Source organism: Emydura macquarii, unplaced genomic scaffold (genome assembly GCF_026122565.2).
Source record: "Emydura macquarii macquarii isolate MOO-44397 ecotype Brisbane River unplaced genomic scaffold, CSIRO-AGI_Emac_v2 contig_1348, whole genome shotgun sequence".
Lineage (NCBI taxonomy): Eukaryota > Metazoa > Chordata > Testudines > Chelidae > Emydura > Emydura macquarii.
The window spans coordinates 9,559,686-9,578,188 of NW_027131485.1; the positions used below are offsets into that span (position 1 = coordinate 9,559,686).

At 52.7% G+C, this 18,503-nt stretch overlaps 1 protein-coding gene across 1 annotated transcript in view; it reads left to right on the forward strand.

The window, feature by feature from the left end:
• Positions 1–18,503, forward strand: part of SBK1 (SH3 domain binding kinase 1) — a 65,389-nt gene that overhangs the window by 36,087 nt on the left and 10,799 nt on the right. The window lies entirely within an intron of this gene.

Consider the following 18,503-nt stretch of genomic DNA (forward strand, 5'->3'; position numbering starts at 1 on the left):
GCGGTGTCTGCTGTGGGGTTTGGTTGCCCCGAGGTCAGGGAGTCTACAGGGTCCCGCCCACAGGCAGAGTAACCAGTGACACAGCTCATTACACTGCAGTCCCAGACTATGTACTAGCCGGAGCAACTGGCGATGCTGGTCATTAGGTGCTCCAGGGTCCCTCGATCTCAGGGACTCCCCCATCCATGGCTGTGTCCAAACCAGGGTTTGTGGGCCATTCAGCTCCAGGGGTGGGAGTGTCATCTACACAGGGATAGAGGCAGCTGCTGGAGTTTTAAGCCCTGCTCGTAGCAAGTCTACACAACCCAGTGTCTAAAACACCAGTCACCGCCCAGAGCTCTGTCCAGGAAGTCTCCCCCCACGGCCACTCCACTGTCGATGGCAACGGGGAGGTGGGAGCAAATGTGTCCTGGTGCAGATGGGGCTTCATTCTCCCCCCCAGCAGCTGCAGGTAGCGATGGCATTTCTGCTCTAGTGCTCTAGACCTTGCTCCTGCTGATGAGCCATCAGAACCCAAGCCTTCAACCTCGGCTCTAGCACGGGGGCCGTGGCTGCTGGCAGCGGAAGGCTCAGGAGAGGCTGGCGGCAGTGCCACGACAGCCAACGTTTGCCTGCGGCTGCAGGCCCCCGAGAGCTGGTGCAAGGGTGATCTTTGATCAGACTGGCCCCTGGTTACAGCTGTTGCTATTCCAATGGTCTCTATGTAGGCCTAGATAGACTTCGCTGTGTGATCAGGGGAGCAGTGGCCTACCTATAAAATAATTCCACTGGACTGAAAGAAAAGGCAGGGCCAAAGCACAGGACAAGGAAGTGGGACAGTTGGGTTCTGTGCCTGGCTCTGTGACTGCTTTGCTGTGTGGCCTTGAGCCCATCACTTCTGCTCTTTGTGCCTCAGTTTTCTCCATGTGCACCAGGAGAGAACGCTTCCTCCTGCCTGGCAGGCGCAGTCAGTGACATCGATAATGTGCTTTGAGATCCTCTGACGGAAGGTGACCGTGGTTTATGATTATTACATTAAATGGTGTCCAGGTGCTTTGGGGATGGGCAGCTACTCACTGGGTGTAGCAGAGATGGATGGGAGGTGAAGTTCAGAGAAGAAACCAAAACACCACAGATGTTAAAGAGAACGGGCTGGATCCTCGGCCGTCATTGACTCAGGGGAGCTGCAGCAATTCAGAGCAGCTCAGGCTCTGGCCTGTTGACTCCAATGGAGATGGCCCATTTACACCAGCTAGGGCTGGCCCAGTTTCTGCTCTCCCCCAGGGCCCAAGCTGTAATTCACACCGTCCTTAGAAGGTTTCCAAGAGAGGTGTTTTTTCCTTTCTTTCCTTCCCCTGCCCCCCAGCTCTCACCCCAGGAACAACATCGGGCTTAAGCAGCCAGATTGCTGCCTTTGTTTGACCCAGTTTTTTGGCTGGATTTGCTGACGCCCAAAGAGCTCAAGCAAGGTGGGGATTGATTTATTTCCCCTGGCCCAAGGTCACCCAGCGAGTGTGTGGGCAATGCCCTCTGCGGTGTCTAGGGGATTCCAACGTGCCACCCTTGTACAGCCAAGGCCTCACTGAGATGTTCCCATTAGTATCTGCCAGCTCTGACACAGGTGTCCATGTTAGATCCAGCTCTGAGCCCATTGACTTTGACTCCATTTAATAATCAGGTTGTTTCCTGGCCTGTAATTTTTTGACTGGAGCTGGGGTTTTCCCCCCTGTAATTGACAAGCAGACACTCAGTCTCTCCCTGCTGGTGTCCTGGGGATGATTTGGTCACAGAGGCTCCAGGGCTCTCAACCAGCTATTAACGAGTTGCCAATTACTTATTGGCAGAGCTGAAATACACAGGGCTTGTTGCACCTAGAGGTAAAAACTGCTGCCTCTGAACGCTGGGGAATAAATCTTGGTTTAAAGCCTGTCTCTGACCTGCTGCCTCCTCCTTCACACCAGCACCTTTTGTGGGAGCCCAGCTCCTGCCCCCTATAAAACTTGCAGAGGGAGATTCACTGGGAGTTAACCAGTGAATCATAGAAGGCACAAACGGAAAAGCCTATTAGGTCACACAGTCCACCTCTGCAGAAGGGATAAATCTCACCCTCTGCCTCTGAGCTATTTGTGGTCTGAGCCTTTGTGGGGTAGATGCCCTCGCTCCCCAGGCCTTCCTCGCTGCCCTTTTTCCCATGGCTCTGGGAGGGGAATGAGTGAATACAGTGTCTGTGTGTGCATGGTGCTGGATAGAGGTAGCTCCACCCAGACCTGACAGGCAGCAAGTCTAAAGGCACAGATGAGAACAAACAGGGAAAGGCAGGAGTGGCCTGTGCAGTATGAATGCCAGGAGGTGGCAGGAGCCTTGATTTGTCCTTCGGCCATCACAAGCCTAGTTTCACTTCTATATTTAGGCAGGCAGCTCCAGCTAGGCCAATGGGGTTGCGTGGGGGGATGAGGGGGAATGCTGTGCCTGCCCAAGGCTTGCAGGGCTGGGCCTGCCATGGGTCACCACTAGCCTGTGGGGCTGGGTGCCTGCCCTGGTGTTTGTTCGGGTCTCTCACAGGGACCCGGTTTTTTTTGGCCATTTTTCCGCCCCTGCAGCTTTGCGCCCTGGGGGACTGCCCCACTCACCCCGTCCTGTGCTTTTTCATCCTTCTCCCTCACTCTGGGTTTTGAGAAGAAAAGGTCTCCTGTATGTCTTAGTTCACTCCATCAGTTCATGAATCCTTAACTGCAGACTTAAAAAAATGAGGAAGGTGGGCAAGGAGGGTGGATGCATCTGAGCGAGTTATTGTTCTTCCTCTCCCCGTTACTCATGTGACTCCCTCTTCTCAGCAGCTTAACAAGCAGTAGTGACCCTCCATAGCTGCTGCTTATTTGAGGTTTCGGGGCGCGTGCTTTTCTCAGACTGGGAATTCCTATGGGCAATTTTCAAAGAAGAGTTTGTGTTTTCTAACACAAGATTCAAGACCACAAAATGGCAGAGCGAGTTTAAAGAGGTTTGTTGGGGAAGATCTGGTATTACCAAATACAAAGCTAGCTTTCCCATGCAGCTCATTTCCACTATTACCCCAGAGCTCTGTACATCTTGGGAAAGCTCAGAGCAGCAGCTGGGGCCGGAGCTTTCTGCAAAGCCAGCGAGACACCACTGCCTCATGTTTATATTTAGAACACTGCTCACAACTGCAAAGGCTAGAAACTTTTTAAAATTAAACAGCAGACAGACGAAAACCATGCAACCCCACCTGCTGAATTAAAGCAAGCTTATTTTTACCCTGTATCTTTAATAATGCCTTGACACTACTTCTTCAGGTAAGCAAACAGGACCCAGGGGAAAGGGCGGGCGAGAGATCTGAAAAGGAAGTCTGGGATGGGAAGTGTTTGTGAGAAGCCTCCTCTTAAGAAGCAGTCTCCACTATGGACATGTTTGAAAACCATTTAAGACCACCTGGAGTAGGCAAATTAGTTTTTTCTGTTGGCCCTTGGAAGATGGTTAAAAAAAGAGCGACTTTGTGTACAGATCCGAATTCAAATGCTATTACTCGTACTTAAACAGGACTTTTCATCAGGAGATGTCACAGGTCTTGGCAGAGGTTTCAAGCATTATTCCTCTATTACAGGTGGGGTAACTGAGGCAGAGTTTCAGAGTGGTCTGTGATTTGGAATACCTAACTGGGAACACTTTATGCCTGACTTTCAGAGGCACCGCACTGAACGCTAGCAGCTTCCAAAAGTGGCTGTTATGGGTGATCAACACATCTGAAAATGAGGCTGGGGACCAAACCCCACCATAAGCAGGCAGCTGCCACCCACCCCACAGCCAGGCAGGCCCACTGAGAGGAGGGTTGCAGGGGGGGCAGATGAGCCCTCAGCCGGTAACACTCCCCGGGCTTTGGCCCTCACTCGGAGTGGGGATCCTTTCACCATCAGCTAAGAGATGGAGAGCATCAAGGTGCCCAAGAGTGGCACCGGCCCATGCCCCCACCTGCCCGGGGCACGTCGCCCCGGGCAGGTGGGAGGGTCCAGGGCTCTCCACAGTGACTTGTACTGACTGGCTCCGGACCAGGCTTTTGGGCCCCACCCCTGCAGTCGCTGCTCCCCGGAGCTGGGTCTCCTGCCTGAGCAGCTCTTACCAGCTGCCAGTAGTCGAAGGGTGGCAGGGAGCTGAGGAGCAGACACTGCTGGGGCCCTGGGCACCAGCAGGAGGAGATGAGGGAGCGCCAGGGCCACCCGCACCAGGGCACCAGCCAGAGCAGCAACCACCCCACAGAGCCTGGAGGTGAGAAGCCAGAGCCAATCTGGCCAGGGGGTGGGGCAGGGACGGGGTGGGAGAATAGCTAGGGGAGGGGTGGGGCTTGGAGAGCCGAGACTGTGATCAGGAGGGATTCTAGAAATCTGCGTGCCTCAGGAAAACATGGAATTTGCATTTTTACAACACAGCTTTAGTTTTTACGATTTATGAAAAAATAAAAACGTGTACAGTAGAACCCTGTTTATCCGAGCCTCTGTTATCCGGCTCTTGTATTCACCAAACCACAGGCTGCCCGGGACTGACAGCACTGGGGCTCTGGCTGTCAGCCCCGGGTGGCTGGTGGGTCGGTGAATACAGAGAGCCAGATAAGGGGGTCAGATAAACGGGGCTCTTCTGTATAGCAATAAAACTTGGTGTTCAACTCATACGTCTCTATATTGTGGCTAGGGAAACTAAAGTTCTCATTTTAATCACAAAAAAATGTGGAATTTTGTGGGTTTTTTATTGGAGAATTTTTGGGTTTTTATCATGGAAAACTGGGATCCCTGGGGATTAGTCCCTGGCCTGCGTGGGACACAGAGACTAGGAGAGACAGGGCATGTGTGTGTGTGTAGCTGCCCCTGCAGCTTTGCACCCTGGGTGGCTGCTCTGCTCGCAGCACACTGGTTATGCCCTGCAGTTTGGGGGAGCAATGCCCCCTCTGTGCCCCGAACTATGCCCATATGTCGGCAGCCCCAATCAGTAAACAGCAGGGATATGGAATAACTCCATAAAGTGTATCTTTTGCTGATCCTTTGGGAATTTTAAGGAGAAATCTGGCTACGGAACAAAGAAAACACCACTTCTCTGGGGGTGAATCTGGATTCCACTGCAGACAAACAGGAGCACAGGCTGCGATGTCTTCCACCAGCAGAACGAGTCAGCCGGGTAACAGGACTGGGAGCCCATCGCAGCTCTCTCAGGGCTACAGCTTGTTTTGACGGAATCTTTTTTCTTTTGGTGAAAAAATGCAGATTTAGCACTACTGAACTGTTTTATGAATTCATGGCAGTTTTGTCAAATTGTTTCCACTGGGGGCAAAAACCACAACAAAACAAAATCTGGGGGAAAAAAATCAAAACATTTTGTAATATTTTTGGAATAAACCTTTGATTTTTCAATTGAAAACAAATTTTCATTTCGAAATTGTCTTTAAATGTTATTTAAATTTTTGTAATACATTCAAAATGATCAAAACGGATATACAACGTTTTGTTTGACCTGAAACAGATTTTTTTTTTAAACTTTTTAATTCATCCAAAAAAAATTTTAATTTTCTTTTTGGGGATGACCCCGAATGGCCTTTTTTTTTTATTCTTCGGGATTGCCAGGGACCTGGAAAATCTGTTATGCCCCCAGCTGTTCTCAGTGGCCCTGTGGGCTCACCAGCCTGAGATCAGAAACTCCTGCTCCCACTTGGCCTGGAGCCTGGGTGGCTTGTTTGGTGGTGACCTGGGCAGGCCCAACTGCTGGGTGGATGAGAATACCCAGGCAGGAATGGGTGGCAGAAGGCAGTGTCCGTGCAGAGGGCCTAGCATGGAGTGAGGCATGGGGAAAGCCCAGAGTCCAACCACTCTGTGTTGTACCAATCCTGGCCACTGTGTGGGGTTTGCTCTAGAGGTGTCACTCATTTAATTGACGTGAATGTAGCCTCTCTGGGGGTGCTCAGAGCAGCCAGATGCTTTCCCCAAGTCCTTGCAGTTAGAGGGACGCTCTGATACTCCATCTGCCCATCCCTCATTACTGAGCCATGTTCCCTTCCGTCTCACAAAGGCCCACTGCGGTCTCCCTCCATCATGTACATGCCTGGGTGTGACACTAAAATAGGGAGAACGCTTTGACAACTAGCAGCCATGCAGCTCTCCTATGGCGGACAACAGGGTGGTGGGGGGGGGGGTTATTTCCCTTCTACTCCTCACCAGTGAGGCGGCTGCCATGGGGTAAAGTTGGGCACTACCAGGGGATCTGATAACATGGACAAAGCCAAAGAAGCATTGGGAAATATGACTCTTTCAGAGATAAGAGACGGCTGCTGACGGGAGACAGAGTCACTGTCTATAAATACATACAGCAGCCATGGAGTGAGGAAGAAGTGGGTGGATTATCCTCCTTAGTCAATGAGATAAATGGTTCCTATGCTTAAACAGAAAACAATTTCAGTCTGAATAGTAGGAAGAAACAGTCAAGCCGTTGAGACCAGAGAGGGAGCTGCCATGGGGAGTGGTTATAGGATCGCCATCATGGGAGACTGGGAAAGGGTTCGAGCCCGTAGTTTAGCCCCAGGCTTTTAGAGCTGGGTTTTAAGAGTGACACATGCAGTTTGTCACTTGCATTCTGTGTACTGCATCTTTGCATTTCTTGTCCGCTCTCTGCTGATGTGGCTGCCGCAGAGCTGGTATGGCGTGCCAGGGGCACGCGCCCCGCGCTAGCTGTCAGAGACTTTGCTCTTTGTTGGTGAGTGGTTCCCCTGAACTTAAAATCCAAGCCTTCGGGCTGAAAGGAGAGGACTGGATCTGTGCACCTGGAAAGCAAAGCTCAGGAGGATGGTTGATTTTATGGCTAAAGCACTGGACACAGACGCAGAGGTGCGTTCAGTTCCTGGCTCTGCCACACACCCTCGGTGTGTCCTTGCAAGCTGCTTACGCTCTGTGGCTCTTGGTTCCCCCTCGGTAAAGCGGGGCTACATTTCCTTTCTCCCAGCCTCTGTCTATTTCCATTGGGAGCTCTTAGGGGCAGGCACTGTCTCATACTATGTGTGTACAGCACCCAGCACAGCGGGGCCCTGGCCTTGGCTGGGGACTCGAGGCGCTAATATAATACAGTTGGATAATAAACAAAATGCCAGCTTAGGCCCATGTATTGCTAGAGCTGAAGTGGACTGAGTGCTGCTCACACCATGTGACTTTCACCCAGACTCCAGCAAGGGCTTCGCAAGCAGAGGATGCCTGTCTCCCAGCAGGTGCAGTTACTTTGCCCTGTCCCTTTTGGAGTCTGCTCCTGTGTTCTTGGCTTAGGAAGCGTTCCCAGTGAAGACAATGATGAACATGCCAATGGCTCACTCGTTTCGCCAGCTAGACCCATGGCACTGGCGGGCAGTTCCCTCCACTCATGTAGAACTTAGAGCACCAGGGCCACACTTTTCAGGTGCAGCCTGCGATGTTGGTGGGCCTTATTTCCTGGGGCATCACTTCCCTTTTTGTTGGCAGTATGTCTAGTGGATAGTGCACTGGGCTCAGACTCAGGATCCCTGGGTTCTGTTCCCAGTTCTGCCATTGGGTGTGGATTGAGGCAAATCACTTCACCTTCTTGGGCCTCAGTTTCCTCACTGTAAAATGGAGATAATGATTCTGCCCTCCTTGGTAAAGCACTTTGAGATCTGCTGACAACAAGTGGTATAGAAGAGCTAGGGACTGGATTTAACATGCTGGGATCTTCCTTGCAGACATGTCTCTGTTCAGATTCTCCAGCGCAGAGAGAAAATGAGGCGGCTGTTGCATATACCAGCCAGGGGCTGAGGGGAAGGGTTTACCGAGGAAGGGGGAGGGAGATGCAGGATCAGGATGAGGCCAGGGCACTAGCATTACATCCAAGGACTGCTCAAGGAGAAATATCCCATGGGGAGTGCCAGTCGTCCTCAGGCTGGCCAGTGCAGTATTGATTCTGTCCCAAAATCCAGGCTCTCGGGCTTTCTTGACAAGTTAGTCCTGGATTTGTTTCCCCCAGACGCCCCTGTGACTAGTGATGGAGAAGGCTGCAGATGCCTCTAGCCTCAGTGGAAAGCTGAGCCTGGACAAGCGGCATGCAGCTTGCCCTCCAGGAGGCATTGCAAGGGAGAGGGGTGGGAGTGCTGCCTGGAAGCTCCTGTAGTCCCAGTTACATCCCACAGGAGGGGCTGTCAGCAATGGTGCAGAAGCAGTATAGCACAGAGGAGGCTCCCAGCTCCTGCTGTCCTTCCCACCTCTCCCAGTGGAAGGCGCCGTAAGGTCAGATGGCGCTGCGGTAGTGCTGGCCTCGAGATTTGTGAGCTCAGGGAGAAGGTCCAGGGAACAGCAGGAACGGACGGTGCTTGTGCTATTTTTACCAAAGGACACGGGGGCTGTAGACAGGTGTTGAGCTGCAGGCAGCCACCGGGGCTGACGTATCCAGAGCAGGGAGATGGATGGGGCTTGTTCGCGCTGCTCACCTTTCTTTTTGGAAAGTTGTTAATTGTGGCGCAGCACAAGCAGGGCCCCCTCCTTGCTCCCCTCCTCCAGCAGGAGATTCAGACGGGGCATTTGGATAGGGCCAGGTGACTGGGCTGGGGCTGCAGATTTATACCCAGTCGTTCACCTAGCTCCGCACTGCTGCGGCTGCCAAGGGGGCAATCTCCTAATCACACGGGGACCCTGGAAGCTAAACCAGAACTCTCTGCAAAGCTCCCCATGCCAACTGAATGGAGACCTCTAGGATCCACCACGCCCCATAGCTGTGTATCTACATTCTCCACCCCCTTCAGATGGGAGTGGGGCCTGGTGGTTAGAGCAGGGGACTGGCAGTTAGGACCAACCTGTTTTGATCAAAACTATTTTTCCATGAAAAATGCAGATCGGAGACACTGAAACAGTTTGTGACTGTGTGTCACTTTCTGCAAGTTGGTTCAGCCGAAAACCCCCAAAAAACATTCTGAAAAAATAGAACCTTTCCATCTGACTTTTTGTTTGGAGATTTCCATTTCATTTTATTTTTAAGAAGTGCTCAAGAATCAAAACAAAATGTTTCTGACCCAAGATGATTTTCTCCTTGACTTTTTGATTTGCCAAAATTTTTTTTAAAAAGTTCTCTGTTTGACCCCACATATATTTTTCTTCCATTTTCCGGAATTGCCAACGAATGAAAAAAATCTGTTATTCACCCAGCTCTGCTCAGGACTCCTGGGTTCTGCTTCTAGCTCCAGCACTCACTCACAGCATGACTTTGCACAAATAATTTCACTTCTGAGTCTCCGGGGGTCTCCCTGTCTCTAAAACAGAGACAGCAGCCCATGGCCCATTGGAAGTTTGGGGGGGATTGATAGCAGTCATCCCTAGGAAGCATTGCACTGTGGCAATGCACAGTTTTCTAGAAGCCAGAGTTACCCACGGAGTCTGCTTTTTTCTCTGGATTGAGGCTTTATCCTGCGGTTGTGCCATTCTGCGGGGCGTTTGACACAGCTCCAGAGTGTTGCTAGCGACTAAGAACTTGCCAGGAATTTCACAACAGTAAATTGTCGGTCACTTACTCCATTACTTTAATCATTGTTCCGTCTAAGCCACTATTCCTCAGATCATTCAAGTGTGAGACTTCAGCTGGGGGCGAGTAAAACCAGGAAAAGCCCATTGCTTCCATGCATTAACAACTCAAAGCCAGCCGAGCTTCCAAACTGCCCTCTAAAACCCATGACCTGTGGGCTCCCACCCTGTAATTGGAACCATGCAGGCGGACGCCTGCACCTCCTTGAAGCCTGTTTGGGTGCCTGTGTTAAGTAGTGCAACTCTGATTGCAGAATCAGGGCCTCAGGCGTCATCAGAGCTGCAGGCAGTGTTGCAGCACACAAGGCGGCCTGTAGAGGACGTGATAAAGGACACACAATCAGTGGCAGATAGAATAGTGAGGGAGGACGGGAGGCAGCAGCACCACCCTCTCCAACAGCCTTTAGGTGTATGTGTGACGCCTTTTCTAGCCATAGGTATAATTGAAGGCAGCACCACCAGTGACCCATTGCCCTCCTGCTTGCAGCTCTGCTCAAAACCTGGCTCCACTGCAGAACCACCGTCACAGTGTTTACACTGGATCCAGAGGCAAAAACCGAATAGAAGTCTGCTCCTGAGACTTTGGCCGCGCCATGTTTCTCTTCCACGGGGGTGGGGTCAGTTCTGGGCTGCATTCTCACACATCAGTCCAGCAGGCATGGTACAAAGGCAGTTGTAAGCCATCTTTGCAGCCCCCCAATTCTGGGCTGCTCCGGGAGGGGGGCCACCTTGTCTACATGCAAATGTGGCTGAAAAGCAGACCGTTAGTAAACTAGCGTAAGATTGTGTGTAGAGGAGACCAGGATCGTCTGACGGGCTGTAATAAGTTATGGCAACCCATCTGCTCTGGTCTCCATTTCTCTCACCCCACCCCAACATGACCACTGTACTGAGGCATAGGACACCCTGGATCCAGGGAGTTTTCCCCCAGGCCCTGTGGGTTCTTTACAGCCTCAAGTGCTGCTGGAGTAGCAAATAAGAGGTGGAATCTCTTGCGTGTCATGCATCTAATGTGACACTTTTGCGTTGTGAAGGTCTGTTCTGCGTTCCTGCAGAACTATTGAACTGTCCACACAATTGTTATCAACAGGAGAGACTTGGTATTTTGATTTCATGGGTAGGGGAGAGAGGTAAATATCTCCCCGGGGCTCCTCCAGTCTGCGTCCCTGCAGGCACTGCTGCGCTCCTGTTCTCTACTAGCCCTGGTGTGCTTGTCACTTCACTGAGAGCTGCGTTGTATCCATCCACCCAGCCGTCCATCCACCACTGGGGGTGAGCATGGGATTCAAACACCTGCAGAGACAGGCTTTGCAGATCTCTCAGGGAACCTTGTACAGGTCATCTCATCACCCCTCCACAGACAAAATGCCCCCCATTCTGAGCATCGTGGAAGCTGAGGCACTGCAGAAGCCACCCCACGGGTGTCTCTTGTCCAAAGTGGTGCTTTTAAATATATATTCATATTATTTCCTCTTTGCCTTTTCGCTGATCCAACAGAATGAAGCAATGGGGTGCAGGAAATGGGTGTTTTACAAGAGAAAATAGTTTTTATTCAGAGTATGGTATCGCCCCACAGTCCACAAATGTGGGGTGCAAACACTTAGTGAGAGACAGTCCCTGACCCAGGGACCTTACAATCTAAATAGACAATACAGATAAAAGAAGGCTTATTGCCTCCATTTTACAAATGGTGAAACTGAAGCACAGATCAAGATTAGGGAACTTTGCCAAGGTCACACAGAAGGTCAGTAGCAGAGGCAGGAGCTGAACCCAGAGCTGGATCAACCCAATCCAGTACCTGAACCACAAACCTGTCGTTCTTCTCCAAAGGAAAGAGACATGGGCGGAGAGGAGGTTGGTGGGAGAAAAAAAAGAAATGAAAGGAATATCTGAATTCTTTGCTTTTCCCCAGCTTTCTGTTCCAGTATGACCTCGGAGTCTTTGCTGGGAGATAAGACAGTTCAAACACAGCTAAAGCAGCCAGCCACTTTATGCTCCTAATATTAGAGCTGGGCAAACCAAAGAGCAAGTGTCAATGGTATTTCTACATTAAGGCTCCAGCTTGTCAGATGTGAACTTCAGTGTGTTTAGATCATGAGTGTTTATAACCTGAGAGCGGTATATTTCCTTAAAGATCAACCCTCCTCCCCTGGCCTCAAGGCCCAGGCACAGCAGCTGCTATCTTTCCACCCCAGTGGAGACTGAGCAGGGTTGTATGGTGAACGTTCAAGTGTAGCGGCCACCATCTTGGCCAGCACGCTGGGGACCGAGCCACAACAAAAAGGGCAAGTTGCTAAAGGGTCTGGAGATCCAGATCCTCTACGAGTCAGACACTGAGGGGGACTGTAACATACACTGACCAGTGGGTGACACCAGCATCACGGCTTCATCTGGCATGCCCCTGCTCAATAAACCTCAGCACTTCACTAGCGTCTCAGGATCTCAACCCTGCCTGGTTTGATAGGGGAGGTAAATTTGGCAGAGCTGGGATTAGAACTTGGAGTACTGGGTGCCCCCCGCAGGGTTTAACCACTAGGATGGACCCCGTCTCTGCAGTCAAAGTGGTTATAGGCACTGCCCCCAAGGCCAGTCCCAGGCACAGCCTGGGTGCAACCTGCTCTCAGCCCTGCAGAGTGTGGCTAGCTGGAGTCCATGCCCGTCAGAAGCCTAGTTCGGACTGTAGCATCCTTAGAGCCGGCAAAGAAGGGAGCCAGCTTGCCATCCAGACACCAGCCTGAGCTAGCAGTGGCGGGAAACTGTCCCCATGTTGGGGGATGAGGAGATGGACTAAATGCCGTATTATTATTGCAATACATTGCTCAGTGCGTATGTGCACTGCTGCCCTCTCCTGGATGGAATCAGCATGGCGCATGTGTGTCAAAGCCACATCGCTAACAGCTAAGGGAGAGTCACCTTCTGCTGAAGCAATGGGAGCCTGTGCTTTTGCAGTTCTCGCTGTGCTATTGCTGACACCACCTGTGCAGAATAGCACCGGGTCAACTATGAGGGAGCAAGAGACTGGTCCAGGGGTTAGGGCACTAGCCTAGGGCTTAGGAGACCTGGGTTTAATTCCCTCCCCCCCATAGACTTCCTGTGTAACCTTGGGCAAATCACTTAGCCTCTCTGTGCCTCCGTTTCCTATCTGTACAATGGGGATGACTGCCCTGCCTCCCAGGGACGGGAGAGGATAAATCCATTGACGATTGAGAAGAATCCACTTACTGTGATGATGGGGCCTGTACAAGTATCTCAACTAGGCCCAGGTATGAAATGAACACAGCCCTTGCCTATGGAGATGAGGAGAGACATGAGGTCCCCAAGGCCTGGGCAAGGGTTTCAGTGCTGGGGCTGGCGGAGACGAGTGACAAGCCTGTGACTCTCTAAGCCCCCCATATACCCGTCTGTTTCATGGCCCCAGGTGTGGGTGGACTGCTTCCCACTGCTGAGGTGGGCTGCGATGCTGGGCGAAGCGCTCTGGACAAGACCCACACACAGTATAAATAAATACGCCCCAAATGAGCGGGCTGGAGCTGCAGTGACTTAGGGAAGCGCTTTCCCTCTCACGCCAGCGCCAGGCTTTAATACGTAGCGACAAGGAGCTGGCAGCTGCTGAGACAAGTGGAGCGATGAACACTGCCAGCTCCGGCAGCCACCCGCCTGCAGAAGGGCGCGCAGCCCAGCGGGTGCACTGGCACGCCAATGGTCAATGAGGTGTGGCCTGGCCTCGCAGGGCCCCAGCAACACACAATGGGTTTGTTGTGTGAGACTGCCCCCCTCCACACACACGCACACGCACACACATTCAGAAGGGGAGGAGACTGAAGCCCTTTGTTCCCCTCAAGCCAGGTCCACTGTCTCTGCTCTCCATTGTGTGTATGTGGGATGGGGGGAGGCATCTGAGGCAGGGGCCTCAGGCTGCCTTGCTGAAAGCGTATTAACTCTTTTGTGGCCAGTCCATCCCCCTTCACATGCTTGACTGCCCTAGCAATGGTGGGCCCAGCGGGGGGGGTCCTGCCCCAGAGGTGCTGGGGAACAGGGCTCAGTCTCTCCTTCACTCCCTGTGCTCCTTTTGTTTAGTGTCTCACACTGGCCAGCTCTGGGCAGTGGGTGGCTCATGTCACACTCATACAGGGCCTTCCGTGAAGAGGCCACGACCTCAGCCAGAGCCGAGTTAGAAATAACGATGACAACATTAGGGTAGATGTAGAAGACTGGACTCACCCCTAGAGCACCTCCTTGTGTCTGGGCACAGCATAGGCGCTCAGTCTCCTTTAGCGCCCCCTGCCAACGGGGGGCTCCAGCCTGCTGTGCGCCTCCTCTTCTTGCAACTTGGCCCTCTGGCTAGGTGGTGTTTAAGCCCCCACCCACCACGTTCGGAGGATAACAGAATCCAACACAACAAGAAGTCGTATATCCTTCCATCAGGTTTTCTGGCCCTTGGTGGTCCTCACACTCTTCTCCCAGGGTTTGGTCATCCTCATCCCTTCTCTTGGGGGAGGGGAGGGGAGGGAAATCTCCCACCCCCTTCCCCAGTGGCTGGTAGGAGAGCCCAGGCCCTCTCTCCTCTGGATTCCAGCCCAGGGACTTGGCAGCAAGCAGATAAGCTCTGCCCATGTTCAGACCTATCCCCTGCGTCCTCCCTGGGCTTTTGCCCACCTGAGCCTGGCAGCAAGTGTCTCCAGGGCCTAAGTTGGCTCACCCTTCTTGCAGTTATGAATGCAGCCAGCCCCCCTTCTCCCTCCTCAGCCTTGACCTTTCAAGCATCTCTTGGGCCCCAGCTGACTGCTTCCAAGGGCCCTTTCCATCCTCCCATCCCAGAGTGGGACTGCAGAACTCCTGCCTCTCCTACTACTCCCCTCTACTAATAGGCTCCTCTTGTTATACTCACCTCAGCTGGGATTCATCAGGGCTGGCCCAACCTCCAGGTGTGGCCAGGTAGCTTCAGGTAACCCTATTCATGCTAGCGTAGGCTGAACACCCCATCATAACCGTGATGCGCAGCAATACAATGGGGTGTTCTCACCAGATGTGCCTATGGCCCCAGCCTAGAGGCATCTGAGGTGCTAGGATGGCAGTAGAAGTCTAGGGCCTCGCCCGGCCCTCTCTGGGGTGATTAGTGGCTGGGTGGGAACATCCTCAGCAGTGCAGGGGTTAATCAGGAGTGAGCTGAGGGCTCAGACAATGGCATGTCCTTTCAATGTGACACATGCCCTGCACTCCACACCACTGTCACCAGCAGGAGGAATTGCACGGAGCTGCTTCTCACCGGGGGCCTTTGCAACACGGCACTGAAGGACCTTGTGTCTCTTCTCTAGAGGCTCCCACCCGAGGGCTCAAAGCACTTTGCAAACAATGACTCATACTCCCCTTTGGAGGTAGCTCATTGTCAGTATCCCCATCACACAGATGGGTAAACCAAAGCACAGAGAATGAAGTGACTTGGCCAAGGTCACCCAGCGGACCAGCAGCAGAGGTGGGAGCAGAACCCAAGTCTCCTGGTGCCCAGTCTCCTGCTTTAACTACTAGGTGGCACTTCCTCTCTCCTTTGCCATACAACCACTGCTGTTTCCAGCCTCTGGCGAGGGGAGTAAGAGCCCTGGTGTCTCTCATGGCCATGGATTCCACTTATGCTGCAGGGTCTCAAAGATGGCCTGGGTTAGCTGTTGGCAGGATGATTAGATTCAGATTTTTTAGACCTAACTTTTGGAAGTCCCTGCTGCAGGATAACCTTTAGAACCACTGCTGGGCTGACACCAAGCTCTCACATGTTGCAGGGTGTGCTTGGTTGGGCAAGATTTAGAGGGAATGTTAAATCGGACTCTGTAGCGGTGTGAAAACAGCTCTGCATGAGTATGACTTCTGAGAAAAATCCTAGGTTGGGACGGGATGGAGCATGAGAAATTTCGCAAAGATCAGTTTCATTCAGAGAAAGGTAGCAGAAACCCTCTAGTAATAAAGGATAGATTCCAAGGCCAGAAGGGACTACTGTGATCATCTCAACTGAGCTGGGGAACACAGGCCATAGAGCTGACCCTAAATAATTCCTAGAGCAGTCCTGTCAGAAAAATAGCCAATCTCTGGGGTTACCATAGCTAAAATGCACATGACAATGGGATCTGGAGGAAATACCCCCCAGGGTGAAGCATTGCACACTTACATGCATTATGGATGTTTATTGTCTTCCCCTGAAGCATCTACCATTGGCTTCTGTTGAAGACAAGCTGGGGACAGATGGATTATTGGTCCGTGCCAGGGTGGTGATTCCTGCAGAGTCTCCTGCTGTGCTAGAGATGGAAACATCCTATTAGATCAGAGCCTCTCCTGCTAATGCAGGATTTTTCCCTACGTGTTGTAACTGCTAATGCTTCACCCAGGCTAATTTGACTTGGACCAAGCCATGCGGTCTCCGCCCGTTCCCTTGCAAAGCTTCATAGATTTGCATCTGGACAGTTTCCTGATCTTCAGCCTAAATGTCCCCTTTTTAATTTCACCCACTGCTCTTCACTATCCCCCTTTGCTCTATGCTCCCCCTCTTGACGTTTGCACCCTCTGTTTGTCTATACCTGTGCTTAGCCAGTGTCCTTCCAATAACCCACAACCAAACCCATTATTTCAGGTGAGGTTGCACCAGGGTCATATCAAGATGAACTGCTATCTACTTGTCCCGTGTGTGCAGCCCCAAAATGGCACTGATTGGCCACTCCTGTTGCCATTACACTGAGGCCTAAATTGCTGTCTGGTATTGCCCCTAAGTCTCTTTCATTGGTCCCAGCTTCCTCTCTCCTGTCCAGGATCCTTGACTTTGCACAATTTTAGAATATGAGATGCATTTTTACAAGAGGGATCTGGATTTCCTGCCCGTGGCCCTGATCCCAGGATGGGATCCACATGGACCGACCCTTGTGTCAGAATGGATTGCAGGATCAGGCCCATTTCAATAACCTCTTTTGGTCCCTCTATTACTTATCAGCCCTCACTTATGATCACAGCACCTCCCAGTTCAGTATCATCTAGGGGTCCTCCCTAGAGAGGCAGGATAGACTAGTGGTTAGGGCATGAGTCTAAAATGATTTTGGAGACCCAGGTTCAACTCCCTGCAGTGCTAGACTTTCTGTGTGACCTTGGACTTAGCCTCTCTATGCCTCAGTTTCCCCCTCTGTACAACAGGACAAGAGCTTTGCCTCCCAGGAGTGTTATGAGGATATATTCATTAAAGAGTGGAAGAAGCTTAGATGTAGTGAGGGCCATGGCAGTGCCTTAGATAGGGAGGTTTCTTTACCAAGTGGTGTCACTGTGGCTTACTGCCAGAGTGCCCCCTTGTGGCTGGGCATTGCAAGGCAATCCCCACAGCCTGGTGGGCCACTTTTTGTGACTTGACTCTTCAGACAGGTGACATGTAGCCCCATGCCTTCTAGTGTAAACCAAGAGAACCACAAACAACCTCTCCATGGGACATCAGCAACCTCGTCTTTATCCCTGGTATCCAGGGGTTCAACTGTAAACGGGGGAACGGTCCCACTGCTGTGGGGAACTTTCCTGGCTCATACACTACCCCAGTGGAGTTGGTTAGCAAGAGTATTCGAGTCCTCGCTCCCACCCCCTTTACTCAGAGGCCTGCCTGTCCTCGAGGACCCCCCCTCCTGCACGGCTGAGTCCCCGTAACCCCATCAAGGCTGGGCCCAGGATCCCTGGGGGTTCAACCCACAACCTTGTCGTGGTCACTTAGGGCAGGGGCTTGGGTGTCTCCACATCAGGGGCTCTCTGCACTGGACGCTTCCCTGACCCACTGATCGTTGCACATGGTTCAAAGCAGATACAGTTTATTAAACAGTAATCAATACAAAAATAAGGCAAAAATGGGAAAGGTTAAAAGGAAAACCCCCAACGCTGCCCCCAGCTGGGGGTCCCCACCCAGCGTCTGTGGGGTGTGAGGGATGTTCACAGTCCATGTCTCACAGGTCGCAGCCTGGCTGCGCTGCAGGGACACCGCGGGTCCGACACGTGCCCTGGTGCTGGCCACACCCCCCCCAGGCGCTAGGGGTCACGTCCCCCCTCCCAGTCCAGCCTCCACAGCCTCTGGGCTGGGGGCATCTCCCTGCACCGGGCCCTGCCCAGGGTCCCCCTTGCGCTCCTCAGCTGCTCACTCACCGCATCCGGCTCCGGACAGCTCCGGCTCCAGCTCCAGCCCCAGTCTAGCTGCTGCTCCCTGGGCCTTGTCCCTGCAGCTGGCTGGCTGCGTCTCTCGGTGCCGCCCGGCCCGGCCCGGCCTGGCCCAGCCCAGCTGCTCCTTGGGGGGCCTCAGCCCAGCTCAGGGTCAGGTGTGGCTTTGTTTGTCCTTAGCTCAGCCCCACTCAGCTCCCTCATTGGCCTGCCCACCCTGCCAATCAGGATGACCTGGCACATTGGCCTCTTCCCACTGGCCCTGGGGCCTGTCCGTCTCAAGGCCCTGATTCCTCCTCAACCCGCCCCCTGTCCTTCGGTGCTGGGGTGGCTGCCCTAGGAGACACTGAGTTTCAATAAGGGGCCAACAGCCCCTTACACAAAGGTCCTTACCTTGGCGTTGCCACCCCCCCAATGGCCTTTCCTGTTCTCTGGCTTCCAGTCCAGCTGAGGCCTGTCTGCACAGACCCCCGCTGCCTCCCTGGACCACTTCCTACCTTCACCTGCCTTAGGCTCTTGCATAGGCGCACAGCGTATTGCAACTCTCTGCCCCGGCTCACTGCACACTTTCTGCCGCCTGGCTGGTTCTGCTGCAGGGGAGTTTTCTCTGCTCCCATGGCAGGGCCATCCCTGACCCTGCAGGCCTCTTCCTGCTCCCTGCAGGCTCCTCCACCAGCACAGAGCCTGGGGCCAGCTGCCTTCCCCCAGCTTTCCTTTACCAGGGACCCTCTTCTGGGAGGCTCAGTCTGCCTGCAGACCAACTCAGGGTCTGTCTACACTGCAACAGAACACCCCTGACTGGTCTGT